Source organism: Corvus brachyrhynchos, unplaced genomic scaffold (assembly GCF_000691975.1).
Source record: "Corvus brachyrhynchos isolate BGI_N302 unplaced genomic scaffold, ASM69197v1 scaffold105, whole genome shotgun sequence".
Taxonomy (NCBI): domain Eukaryota; kingdom Metazoa; phylum Chordata; class Aves; order Passeriformes; family Corvidae; genus Corvus; species Corvus brachyrhynchos.
The window spans coordinates 2,013,135-2,027,955 of record NW_008238452.1 but is presented as its reverse complement, the minus strand read 5'-3'; positions in this window follow the sequence as shown (position 1 = coordinate 2,027,955).

Below are 14,821 nucleotides of genomic sequence, written 5' to 3'. Positions count from 1 at the left end.
TAACTCTACGTGTCTCCATGTCTCTAAAAAGTTAAAAATAGTCATAGAACACCCATTGTTGCTCAGCCTTTCAGACCAATAAATAAAAGCCTGCATCACCTTACAATCAGTAGGAACAGGAGATTTTGGAGAATCATAGAATGGCCTGGGTTGGAAGGAACTATAAAGATCATCTAATTATGAGCCCCCTGCCATGGGCAGGGACACCTTCCACTAGCCCAGGCTGCTCAAAGCTCCATCCAACCCACCTTGAACACTTCCAGGGATGGGGCATCCATGGCTTCCCTGGGCAACCTGTGCCAGTGCCTCACAACCCTCACAGTAAAAAATTTCTTCCTGTATTTAATCTAAACCTACCCTCTTTCAGTTGGAAGCCATTCCCTCTTGTCCTGTCACTAAAACTTACATGTTGCTTTATAGTATCCTAGGTACATCACTGGAGGTTGACATTTGCCAGAGTTCCAATCCCTATACTTTGCATTTATGACATTTTTAAGCACCTGCACATGAAGCTGTCTCCTCTGCACAACTGAAAATCTTCTTATGCTCACAGACAAAAGTTCTCAAAATAGGCACATATCCACCAGTCTTTTTTGGGCAAAATAGCAGAATAGATTATGAACTTCTCAAAAAGAATGTAGTAGCACCCAGGAAGTCTCTAGTGCGCCACAAAATACCAAGAAAGAGACAAGCTGGTTGGCCTTTGAAATATATGGAAAATATAATGCTGACAAAACTGTCACCAGTAAAAATCTTTTTCTCCCTTCGCAGAAGTTATGGGTGGTCTTTGCAAAAGTAAAAAGAAATTATTAGGAAAATCTTGGCTGCAGCTCACTCACTGGCAAATACAAAACCAAATATCTGGCTCCAGGTGTGAAAGTAGTGAGGCACCCCAACCTCATGGTCATTAGAACCTTGCAAGATTTCCAACTCAAGTAAGATTTCCCAGCTCACACCTCCTTCATCAGCCCTCATCACGCTGGCTGAAATGATCTTGGCAGAGGGAATAATTCTTCATCAGCTACAATAAGTGTTACAGATGTATCTGAATCAAGCACAGCGCCCAGCTGGATATGTGGCTTCAAGAACTCCCACCGTGCCTGTTGAAAACTCTCCTCTGGGGACTGGAAGCTGCGCTGGGAACCAGCAAAAGCCTGGCAACAAAACCCCTTCCTCATGTTTATCTTGAACAAGGACGCCCACTGAGGCAAGGGAGTGACTGTCAGCTTGAATTACCTCCTGATAACACAGCGAGGTGGCCTCGTGCAAACGCTTCATTTAAAGTCCTCCTTTTCCTAAAGATAAACTAAACCACAGATCCACCAGGGACCCCTCATCAGTCCCCACCCAGAAGGTATGAGTTGGTCTCCAGCTCCTATGCTAGCAACAATTTATTTGCTTGTCCAGCAGGGCTTTTTCGTTCCTCCTTGTATCAAATGTCACTTCAGCCCACCCCCTAGACCCCTGTCCTTCATACAGGTAGCACATTGTTGGGAAATGTTTACTTTGCCACGTGCCATCACCATCCTGGGATGAACTGCCAAATCACAGGTTTTCACCTGGATATAATTTATTCATTATATCACTACTTCATATTAAAAGAAAAAGCACAGTGTGAAAGTATGAACAAAAACCCCCTTTCTGGTGATTCAATAACCTGAAAATTATTAAAGTTAAAAGCTCTTGGGTCAGACAGAGCAGCATCATATTATTAGAATAATATGTTAATTTTTCACTCATGCAGCTTCTGTGGGTCTTTTGAAACACCTGTGGAAGTAAGTTTTGTGCTATTACAATGTTAACAAAGACACTGGGCTGAGTCAGTTTAATTGCTCAAATTATCCATATGACTGAATTTTATGAGGTAATAAAACACATCCTGATATAAATATAATAAACACTTTGTATAAAATACTACACTCAGTATATATTCAACAACTTCTTCCTATTTTCTTTGTCTCCTCTGTGTTCCTGTTCCTCAGGCTGCTTTCAGCACAGCTGCTGCTCAGAAGACCCCTGATACCGCTTGTGGTGGGATTGAAACTGAGAGCCCATCACCTACCATACAGTGGAGAGTCTATCTTTAAAAACAAAAGATACTGCAGAATAGATTTAAGTTTTTCCAAGGAAATCACACCAGTGACTCCAGCTCCCTCTGTCAGCACAAAGGAAGAGGCACCATTTCTTGCTATCTCCCTTTCCCTTTGTTAGGCCACATCCATATTCCCAAATGTCATCACACCTCAACTTCACCTACCAGCTCTCTGCTTTTACTGCCTTCTCTGAGTGTTTTGTCATTGATAACAGAGTCTGGGAAACCATTTTCCCTACCTAACATTAAATCCCCGCTTTTACATTCATAATTGTGTCATAAAAGTGAGTGACAGTAAAGTTTTATGATGTCTAAAGATGGGCCTGAGTGGCAAAATCTGCACACTGAGTGAAAGTTTTCCCAACTTAGGAGGTGTAGGGTTTCAAGCTCAACACAACTTATTCTCTCTTCTAAATGATTACATGTTCTGCTGTTTCCTTAAGAGGAAAGATTTGTGAATACACTAAGGCATTTTCACTTTTAGTTTATGATTGCATTAAAGAAGTGTAGCCATTAGAGGTACAAATGTTAAAATGCAATAGTTTAAAAAATTTGGTTCGGGAACATAAAAAATGCTGGAAAACAAATAGGTCATTACATTATTGATTCATTATGTATTTTTCATTTTTAATGAAGTAATTTTGAAAGCTGATGGTACACATCAGTAAGGGATAACTAATTACCAAATGGAAGTGTATGAATTAAAATCATGCAGTCTTCCTGAGGCTGAAGAATTTATTACTAAAGCGGTGACTGAGTAGATCTAAATGATGAAAAGAGATAAGTCATTAAAAATAATATGTGAACACCAGCCTAATTTAATAACAAGCTCAGAAAGGATTTATGATCCTCACAATATTTTAAAAACATAACTTTCTTCACACTCTTAAAATTAAATTTACAGCTTTATGAATCTTTGTCTGTTGAAGTAGAAAAGTAGAGCATATATGCAATATAAGCCTCTGACGTATTTTTATTCAGTTTTATCAAAATATAATCACACAGCTTCTTTAGCCTTCCAATTCTGTGTATTTCAGCAATTCCACATTACCAAAGTCATTCAGAAACTGCCTGCTCCCTGTTGTGAGGCACAGAAATAGCCAAATCACCAGCCGATTTTCCTACAAAATTTGGTCCAAAGCAAAAATAGAGCATCCCAAATGAAACTGTCATAAGAACCTTCTTGTTCTTGACATGAGGAGCTCCAGCTGCCTGGCCCAGCCCTCTGCCAGACATTACCCCACCCAAGGCAGGAAGAGCAGAAAAGGACCATTCCTCACCTACAGTAGATCACAGCCAAAATAAGAGCTTCAAACAGCCAAGGGAGGTGGTGGCACATTACTTTCCCATTAGGTCTCCCCTGGCTGCGAGGAGGAGCAGCTGACTGCTCCTGCTCCATGCAGGTGGGGACATTGCAGCAGAGAAATGCAGCAGACAGCTGGAGATGGCCCTGGTTTAAAGCACTGCAGCTATTGGAGATCCCCTGTCTGAGCACTTGAAGCAATAAAAAATGGCAGCTTTTTACTGCTAACAGCAATGCAAAATAAAAGAGTCAGTTGATAAGGAACCCGAGCAACCTTCCCCAGTTTTGCAGTTGCAAATGGAATATAAGACACCAAGAAAAAGCAAGAAAAGCAAGAGAAAAAAACACAGCAGTCTTGATTATATGATGGTCATTAATCTGTGAAAAGCTGGCAAGCTTGGATTCCAGGAAAAGCATTTCCTGCTTAAAAACAGTTCAACAACTTACATACCTGTAGCTTTCTGGTTATGCAGAAAAGTATAGGGTATGTTTCTACACTGCTAAGTCTGCAGCTAAGACTAAGGCAGCAATTACAAGAAAGGGGATGTCCTTGTTCACTCAAAAAAAGGTCACGGAATTTTGCAGTAAGTGTCCTAAAAATCTGTTTTCTAAATTCTCACAGGAGAATCTAAAGAGAATCGTAAGAGAATTTAGACCTCACTAAGAAAGAAGCATCAGCAAATGCCCTCTATGGTAGAAACTTAAAAATTCCCTTACAACTATGACCTTTAGCACAATCATTCTAATGACTCATACTTCATTAATGAAAATTCATTGGCAGGCTTCTCCCCAGAGCGTGGTGGGATGCTTAAGAAGCATAATTGGCATTTTACAGCTGCTCAGCACTCTTTCAAGGAGACTGAAGCAATGACCACTAGCATTCAGTACCTGTGTATTGACATACAAGTACCAAAACTATTCCAAAATTGCACAGCACACATAGAAGGGACTCTGCAGCATCCACAAAAATGAATTTATGAAAGTTTTGCCCTTACAGGCTGAAGATAATGGTGCCATAGTCTCAACAGGAATCTGTATTCAAAATACTTACAGCAAGGAACTGAAGCTCAAAATAATGTCCTAAAAAACTGAAACAATAATTCCTAAACAAACAATTAGGAGAACTTGGAAATTACCTAATTCCAATGAATAGGTGACCAGCATTTTTGAAGCCAGACAACTGTCACCTCTTTGAATGTGTTTTTACAATAATAAATCCCTGTGCAAATCATACCTGTGGTGACAATAATGATAGATCTCTTGAGCTCTGAATTATTTTCCACTCCTGTAAAATCATCTCATTCCTCCTCCTTTGTTTACCTTGTAGAAACTTATAAGGACCTGTGATTAACAAATCACTTTAATGGACAATAAATTACTATGATTATCAATAACTGGATCAAGACAAATGTATATAAACATAAGGGGTATATATGTGTATAAACAGATGGAAACAGGTATGAAGATACTACCTTCGAGGGCTTTTTTTTCCTAATGAGGAAACCAGGCTGCAGACTCAGGAATAATGTTTATTGAAGAATGCTATAAAATGGAATGATCCCATTTTTTTTGAAAAAACTCCCTCCCCCTCACACCACTATACTGTCTAATTAACAGTTACATTCTTTTGAGCATGTTAAAACCATAAGAAAATTCAGCCACTTCTGCAAGAGATTTAAATATAAACATGTTATCAACTTAACAGAAATTTCTCGCATCAGGCTTGTGTGGTGTTCTTTTTCCTTCTTTTTACACACATGTTAAAATAATCATGTCAGAGGATTCTCATACTGTGTCTTCAAACCTTTCAGAGGATGATTCACTCTATTCATCTTCACTAGGTACAGTGCTGCTTAACTTTAACTAAACATACCTTTTATATATTTAATGTGGATCCAGACCAACCTACAGAGACTGAACGACTCTTTGCTAACAATGTCAACAGACTGAAACAAAATACACGTGTAGGAAAGAAAGCATGGCTGAGAGGGAAGTGCTTGGCAAAAGGAAAGAAACTTTTGGTGATTTGGTAGTATGTGAAAGAAACTGGGCAGCCTCCCACTGAATTACATCTTTCCATCTGCCCTGTCCCCCACTCCTCAGTGTACTGGGCCCATCCACACCTCTCTTGGGTAAATCATTTGGAGAGCAGAATGAAAAATGCAGTAGCTCAACCAGTACAATTGAAGGATTAGGGAACAGCAAATTGGCCTGCAAAACTGACTCCATCTATAGAGAGGATGCTTATATTTATATATGGAAGGCATCTGCCTCAACCATGAGCAAATCCTCTCTGCAAACAGGGCAGGATTTAAGCAGGACCTGCAGCAAGCTACCCCTAAGTATGCCATGAAGGTGCAGTGACAAGGTTGGTGGAGGTACAGGTGAGTTATTCAGTGCATGAAAAGCATACCAAACTGCCAGCTGCCAGTTCCTATTTTTATAGCCCTTTTACACATATCAGCTTCCTGTTCCATGAAAACCATCTAATTGTTGATACCACCCCATCTTAGTATCACTACAGCTGTATCAGAAAGATAATATTCCTTTTCACATAAAGATAACTTCAAGGAGGGGACAAAAAGGACAAATAAAAAGTAGTGAGCCAGACGATGGAATTGCCTCAGATCTCTGGATGACAAACCTCACTCCCCAGGCACACACTTACTGTGGTCTGTAACCAGCCTAGCCAAGAGGGAATTGACAGCAGGTCCTCAGCTGGAGAGCTTCTTGTCAGTAAGGCTCCACCTGACATTTTGGACTAAAGATCAAATTCAATATGTTACACAATCCTTTCTAGAAAACTCTCCTTCATACCCAGTTCTCTCATTAAAAATCTCCCATCCAGAGAAACTCAGGGAGAGAAAGAGAGAAGCTTCTCTGCTGAGAGTAAAATCTTGCCTTTACTTCTTTTATTTTCTCACAGTGAGACTACAGGAACTATGAAAGACTGTAAAACAAAGAGAAGATGTATTTGCACAGTTATCTCTCAGGTCACAGCTACGGAATCAAGGAGAGACTGGTTTGCCTCAGAAAGAGCAAAGTATTTTCCTTTATTTTTTTTAGGATATACAAACAAACTTAAACTGGAAACAGAGAGAAAAGGAGGACCTTTCCTTCAGCTAGGTATGAAGTCAGAGACATCATGGATGAGAATGTCTGAAAATGCTCACTGATTTATTTTTGCGGGCTCTCCAAAGTGTCTTGACACCTTTATTTGGGATCCAGATATTTATATAACACTTTGGAATTCATCAAAGACCAGTCTGAAATATTGTCACATGGCAGCCAAACCATCTCAAGATGCCTCACTAGAATTCAAACACACACTGCACAGGAATTTCTTCTAGCAGGCTTTACAGAAGGGACCAGATAAAGCTGCCAAAGAAAATGAAATTTAACAGCCAGAAGTATGTGAAAATACCCCCTAGAATTGTGCATTTTATCTCTGCTGGGGAAACATTTTCTTTTCCTTTCCTTCCTAATTCAATTTATATTTATTTCCATTGTACTTTGGGAAGTTATTCTGCACCACATCGTTATTATTTCTATCAAGCTTTAGACAGACTTATTTTTACTTCATTAAATCATGCAGCAAGAGCACTAACTTTAATCTAGGGACCTCAAAAATTTCATCCCTGGTACATGCAGCCAAGTGTCTCAGTCCTTATAAAATATTCCAGCATTTCTTGGTTTGCAGTTTTCTGTCAGTCCTGCGATCACAGATGCAGCTTGTACCATGTAGACCATGCAAGTACCAATGGACTCAGAGGATTCTTTCCCTGCAAGTACTTGCTTGTACTGTTTTTTAAACAGATTTTCTATGAGCACCCCTAGGAAGAGGAAGATTGGATGAGTAATTGGGGAAATCCAACACAGTGGGAATAGGAATGCCACTGAAAGCAAAGTGTTCTTTTTCAAGTCTTGAGAAGAAAGCATACAGAAATGTTTCTGTGTTCCCCAGAATCTAATTACCTGTACAGGGCAAGCTTGGAAACAGGTATTTATAGCTGTGGTTACTGTTGTTGCTGCTACTCCACAGTCTCACTTAGGAAATCCTGAATGCTATTCCACCTTGTCTCCTCACTGAGCCTACACTTGGAATTACTACTGCCAGCCACAAAGAAGAGAACAATTTCCAGACACGCTTCCTCTATCCTGTCCTGCCATATTATTTTCACTCTGGTGTAGGAGGAATCCACTGTGTCTGCCATTTCAACAAAGAACAAGTCTAGTGTTCCCCTTTACCTTGTCAGATTTGGATCAGTCATCTACCATATGCACACTGTCGTATCATAATAGTTCTTGTGGTCAATCTCAGATGACTAATAGTCTTCCATGAGACTGTTAAAAGAACATAATATTTTCTAGGGTTAATTGTCTTCTATTAGTGATGAAGCCTCTTACCTGGAGTGGTAAATGCTTTCATACCTCTACAGCCTGGAGTTCTAAAGTACCTGCCTCTGGCTAGTAATACTTGGAAGGTAAGCATTAAAATCCCACTTTATTTCAGTGGGGCTGTACTAAATGCCTAGAGGACTTTATAAAATCCCTCAGCACTTCAGACAACCATCTGTGCTTGTCACTGGCACTTGGAAACGCTGTCCTTGAAGAGATTCCAGTGCCCATGACAGAAGAGTAACGCACTGGTTTGCTGATGCACAGTCCTGGCTGACATCCACTATCAGCTCTCAGAGACATTATCAGAATTTACAGTGGAAATCACTGCACCAACCAGAGAGCCAAAGCTCTCTGTCAGCATTTTAAAAAGCCCCCCAAATGGCTGCCTCTGGCTCCTGAAAATTAGCCACAGCTGCTGCTAAAAACTAGTCTGATTCCACAGGAAACCCACAGAACTGGCAACTTTAAGACAGTAACGAGCTCCCCCAAGCAACTTTTAGTCCTGAGCCTCCAAGAAGTGCAGAGCCAAAGCTGATGCATCATCCATTCTCTGAGCAAACCTCACTGTAGTTCTCTCTGCTGGCCTCCTCCACAGTATCTCCCTCACAGGTCTCTCCAGCATACAACAGTCAAAAAGGAGTCACCAACACTTTCCAGTGTGATTTTCAAGAAAAACACATTTTAATATATTTCAGGTACAGAGGCCATGAACAAATGTACAGCAGCTTATACATAGTCACCACTTTCCCAGAAACTTGGGGCCAAATTCTGAAGTAATTGGAACCTTATGCAACTGTTGACTCTACTGAGAGCAAACAGGTGTTATGTCAATTATCACAGATTATCTCGGTGTAATAGCCCCAATTTGGGGTTACATTATGACAATTTTGTAACTGCTTGACATAAAAGGTCTTACAGTCACCATAACCAGGCACAAGAGGCTCATCAGTGTTTTAGGGTGGAGTAGTGTACAATCAAAGGGAAGTAAAAGTGGCCAAAGTTTCCTTCAATCCAGAAAATCCCAATGACTCCTTATCTCCACGGAGTATTTAACAACTTGCACAAGTTAGCACAGCATAAGACTGCCTTGATATAAGCCAAGTGAAGGGCTCAGTGCACAGCTATGATAAAAATTGCCCAGTAAAACCTTTGTTATCCAAGGTGTTCTTTTATTTTAGGAGAATTTGCTCATTCTTTGCAAAAATACTTCATTGCTTCATGCCCACAAAAACAAGTGAAACTACCTGCACTCTACAAAATTACAGTGTGCCTTCCTTCAGCACTGAACAGGATTTCTGTCTAAATTCTACTCACCCACTCCATTTCCTAAAGGAAAAAATTACCTGCAACAGCTGTTGCATTGTGCTTGGCCTGAAATTAATGAAAAGAAGCTAGAATTCCTATTTTTTCAATAAGCATGTACAGCCTTTTATCCCTTTGGTATTAAAAAAAAAGAAAAAACTGAATTTATGTTTCCTTGTTCTGACAAAAAAAAAAAAGAAGGATCAAGGAGTTAAGGATTTTCTAAAATTCAAATGACATTGCCTCTTAGTCGATTACTATTTGGGCTCTTATAAAGAAGTCCAGGGATCATGACTGATTATATTTAAACTTAACTAGTTGTTTTGGTTAAAGAAGATGGAGCATAACAAGTAAACCTGTAGGACAGTAGATGTAACAAATTAAATTTACATTCCCTGAGTGAGTTTAAGGGTGATTTCTACACCCTTTATCTTTATAATATGAATCTACAAAGGACAGTGGCAGTGGGAATTCAGCTTGATAGCCTATTTCCTGAGCATACATAAAGATAAGTCTGTAATATTGTTTTGCCCATTTATCAGTTTGCTGAAGACATTTTTAGAGCATTTCATTTGCCCATAATTCAGAAAGGAAATGTCCCTATTTACAGCTGAAACCACATCAAATTTTAAAATCTTGAGAGAAATTTCCACAAGGGCAGCAACAAATTCTGACATCAAGTAGTTTATATGGCCTCCAAAGCCCACAGGAGCTTCACAAATGGAAAGTTATCACGATAGTGCCTGCCTTGGCATTTAACAAATGCATAGCTAGCCATGTCACATGGATAGGTATGTGGATATTTGGCAAACAATTCAGCACTGGTAGCTGCTCCACGTGCTTTTAGTCACAGCAGTATAGATGCACATGACATAATCATTATCTGGGACAATATTTAAAACACAATTGTTACTTGTTCTTGAAACCAGATGCTATAACGTACAGCTGTATTTGGAACCTTTGGATGCTGGCACACGTGCTAGATGGACTTCCTGCACACAGACAAGTGCTGGGAATTTTGCCTCATTAAGAGGAACTTTTCCCACAAGCTCTGGGACTGTTTGAAATTCCAGTGCTTGAGAGATTACCTCATTGTTAGGCATCACCTAATTTGAAACACAATCATACCTGACAGCTTTCCATTATCACTTTAGGAAGGTTTGCCAGCTCTTTCTGTGATTAATAGACAATAAGGAGATAGTTGCATCATGCCTCCCAAAGCCAGAAATATTAATCCAGGAGTAGAAATCTCTGATGTCTGTTATACAGTGCTTGAAGTGCCTGTGCAAATACTCTTTCATGCATGGACAGATGGATATTGGAGCAAATTGGTAACTAGAAGGCTTGCAATATTGGGTTTCTTTATATTTAAAAACAAAGAATATTTACTTTTATACAAAAAATCTATTTTTTTCACAACTCCCTTATTCTCTAAAGGTTTCAACTCAACATAGAAAAAAAAACCCTGAAAATAAGATAAAGACCAAAACACATCTCTCGTGTAACTATGTTAAGCAGCCTGAAGAATAAAAATAGTGGCCAATTAAGTTCATTGACTCAGGTTGGGAAGAAAAAAGCAAATTTAATTAATGCGTATGTTGGGTAAGTGCACTTGAAGAATAAGAATCTTCCCCTGAATCTTTTAAAAAACAGAAAAAAAATTCATTCTTCAAACAATTATGATTAATGAAAATGAATACTGCGTGGATGATATTGGCCCTCTATTTTTACTAGGATCTCCTAACTTTCCAATTACTGCGGTTATGCAGTCATCCACAAAACTTTTTCCAGGTGGCTTAAAATAAATTGGGCTCAAATACAGCATATCAGATACGACAGTGAAGTCCATTCCTTTGTGATTTCATTCATGAAATTCCATACAAGAAGATTATGGTGAAAAGGAGGTACAAGGGAAACAGTTACAGCAAATTAAAACACTTCTCTGTAACCTTATGCTAACAGTTGCTGAGAGCACCTAGACCAGCCAGAGCTTCTGCCTCCTGCATTTTTACTTCCTGCTGATGCTGAATGCAGTCCTGAGGGGGACATGGGAACCTTGGAACTGCTGCCTGCTCTGTCCCTCTGCCCCTTCCATCGGGAAACCTGTGCTTTGCCTTGCAGGAGAAGCGCCAGAGCCCCCCAGCCTGTGCAGGGCCGTGCTGCTGCCCCAAGGAGCTGCTGAGGCACAACCATGCTGCAGCTGTGCCTGTGCCACTGCTCTCTGCAGAGGTGCAGAGCCAACAGAGCAGAAAAAGGGGGCATCTGGAAGAGGAGGACACTCCAAGCCTCCCCTCAGCGCTGACTCTCCAGCTCCAGCTCCAACGCGGGGGATGTGTGACCAGTGCCCAGCCTGGGCACAGAGACATCCCCCATCTTAGGCGTTAGAGAAACCCCCATTCTTAGTTATAGGATTCCCCACCACCATTTCCTGCAAGAAGTTCAAATTCCCCTTAGTGTTCCCCTTCCAGAAAGTTGACGTCTTTTAGACATAAGGCTCTCACCCCACATTCTTCTAGTCACCTCCTATTTGTAGATTTTCAGAGTAGTCAAGTGAGTAAAGTTCACGTTTTCTACACATTGCTGTGTTGTTTTCTTGATATTCCCTCCGAGAGGGGACACAGCGAGTGATGGGTGTGCACAGCGATGGACAGAGCTCCAGACCCCCTGGGGTGGAGAGCCTGAGTGTACCCACAGGATTTGCAAGAGTATGGGGGGCAGCTGGAAAGAAGATGGTGGGCAGTATTCTCCTGCCTCCATCTTCCAAGGACCTTGGATTCCATCTGTGTCTGCACTGTGCCAGGGGGACATCCAAAGGCCTCAAGCCTTTGGACTGAGGCAGCCTCAAGCACGGCCACCCTGGACTGTGCACCACTCCTGCCTCTTGGCCAGGACTGGGCTCCAGCTCCCAAGATCTCTGCAAGCTGGGCCTCTTGGGTTGCACTCCTCTGTCAAAAACTCCCTGCCAGAGCCTAGAGAGACTTTGGTCCATTCCCTAAGTTTGTGTCACTTCTCTGACACCGTTCCTCAGACCTGGCTCAGCTGACTGCCTGTGCTCCTTCTCTCTCTGCTCTTGTTCTCTGGCCCTGCATCCCATCTTAGCCTTCCAAGGGAGACAAGTTCTGTCCCTTTGGAGTTCCATTCTCCTCTGCTTGGGAGCTATGGGACTTGAGTGGGCCAGGAGATGCCCCTTCTGCCACAGCAGCCCAATCACAGAACTGCCTTTGGAGTGCTGCTCCAACTCCATCTTAAAACTCAGCGTGCTGCTGATGGAAAAGCTCTTCCAGAACCCTGAACAACAGACACTTAGGACTCCTACCAGCACATAAACTGAATATAACTGGAACCTAAATTATGAGTCAGGACAATGCTCACCCAAATTTTGTCTTACGTGCTAAATATTTCCACATTACTACCAACCTGACTCAATGAAAATATCAGACACAGCAGACTTCTGTTTTCTTAACAGCAAAGCATCTGATCCATCACTCACAACTTCTGAAATACATATCAACAGATTAATAACAGTTCCATGTATACATGTATCAAAGACACAGACATCTACTGAAATGGTGGTTACATAAAACCAGGGGATTTTTTCTGAATTTTAATGTGACAATAAAAATCTCACTTCTGAAAGAGGTTTAGAATCTGATCCAAACACAGTCAAACAAAACAAGAGTCCTTCTGTTCCTCTCAGTAGTCTTAGGATCAGCCCCTGACTTCTTTATCAGCATCTATTTATGAAGATGCTTGGGGTGCCAACTTGTTAGATTAAATATCGATCAAAAAAATATATACTTGTGATTCTTATTTCCTCCATGTTGAGAAACAGATTATCTTGAGCAATGTAATTTGTTGGTGAGTATAACTATTGATTTCAGAAGAATAATGTCTGTTTTTGAACATTTTTCTGCATCTCCTGCCAAGCTCCATGGAGATATTTTATATGAGATATTATTCAAAACCTGTAAGTCTGCTAAATTAAACAGGGGGCTCTGGGGTCTTTGAAAATTAAGTGTGGTGAAATCAGAGACTTTTACCTACACAATTTAGTGCAAATAAGCAGCTACAAAGCACACTGCACTTCATTGTTTTGAGTTCTTCATCCCAATACTAAATTTAAAGCCAGCATTTGGGTTTATTACTTCTTTCCACAGATTTCACATTTCTCATCTTATTTTCAGTGCTGGTCAGAACTGGAACCTCTTTCTGTCTTTTTTTTAGATGAGGGCTAAGAACAGATTTCATTCTGGCATGTTATTAATACTCCTGCTTTGGTCCACGATAGTGTCTGTTTTTCTATGTCTCTTTGAACTTAAGTTCTGTTCATTATTTTACGACAGTCACTTTGTTCTTCTGCTTTCACCTTGAAGAAAAAGTTATTTGAGATAATGATATTTAGAGGAATCATTTGTTCACTTCACTGTACTTTTGGGGTTTTAATACACACAGAGACCTCTGTGGCTGATTTGTTCAGATCATAGCTCAGTGGAGCAGTCCACTCTTCTTACTTCTGGAATAAGTTCAGCCAAGCTCTATCCTGATTTCATAGCCTAATACAGGCACGCATTTCCTAGCAAGTATCTCAGTCATCCCAATCCCAACTAGCTATGTATTTTATTCCAATTTTTCTTGGAAGTTTTCTCTGCCTAAACTATTACATTTACTAATAGAGATGCTTTACAATAGTTATAAAAGATATCAGCAGAGGGCATCTTCATTTTGGCCTTTTCAAAGACATGGTATCCTCTGGGCATTTGCAATAATTATAACACACTACTTCTTTTGCTTTCTTCCTGTGAAGGCAAGAGGTAAAAAAACCCCAAAACCTGCCCTTTGCCTCTCCAGCATATTAGTTCAAGGCTCAGACAGCATTTAAATCCCACTTAAGACCTCAGGTCAGGATAAATTTCACCCTTGAAGAACTACACAGAGGGAACCAGTTTCTTTTGTTCCCATTTTGGAAAATGTCTGTCTGCTTTGTTGTGTATCTGGACTTTTTCCTCAAATATGGTCTTCAAAACACAGGTGTCCCCAGATTACCTCTGGTTGAGAAGACATGGACTCAACTATAAAATGATGCAAAAGAAAAACTAAACCAAAAAAACCCAAACCAAAGAAATTTAAGATTCATTAACTGAAGGAAAGAGTATTTGTTGGCACTTAGAATGTGAATCTGTGACAGATGGGTTGCAAGTTTACTTTTACAGCAGTGTTCTTTGGTACCATATTTATCATATCTTTTTTGTCTATCACAATTGTTACAAGTATATGTGAGTACTAATAGTCCTGGTCCCAGAAATGCTGCTTCTCTAGTCCCTGTCTCACCAGAGGTATTTCCAGTTCGTTGTATCCACATCTTAAAGACAAAAAATGAGTGTTTTGATATTGCTCTTTCTAGAAACCGGAGCAAGATAAATTTTTGCCTGGTCAGATTTCATACAGGTGAGGAAATTACAGATTCTGTCACTCAGTGAACATTTAATCCCCTCTATTGTGCTGTTTTCTGAATGATTACTTTTTCCACTGGATGAATACAAATCAAAAACATTATACAATTCCTAGGAAGAAGAGAAATCAAGAAGAACAAGGTTTTGAGCTTGTCTCTAAAAATCCAATTAAATTGTTTTACAGAGAAATTTTACAACATAAGCCATCACCTGTCCTCCAGTAATCTCCTGGGGTCTTCATGTTACTCTCTGAATCTTGTCACTGGCATTGAA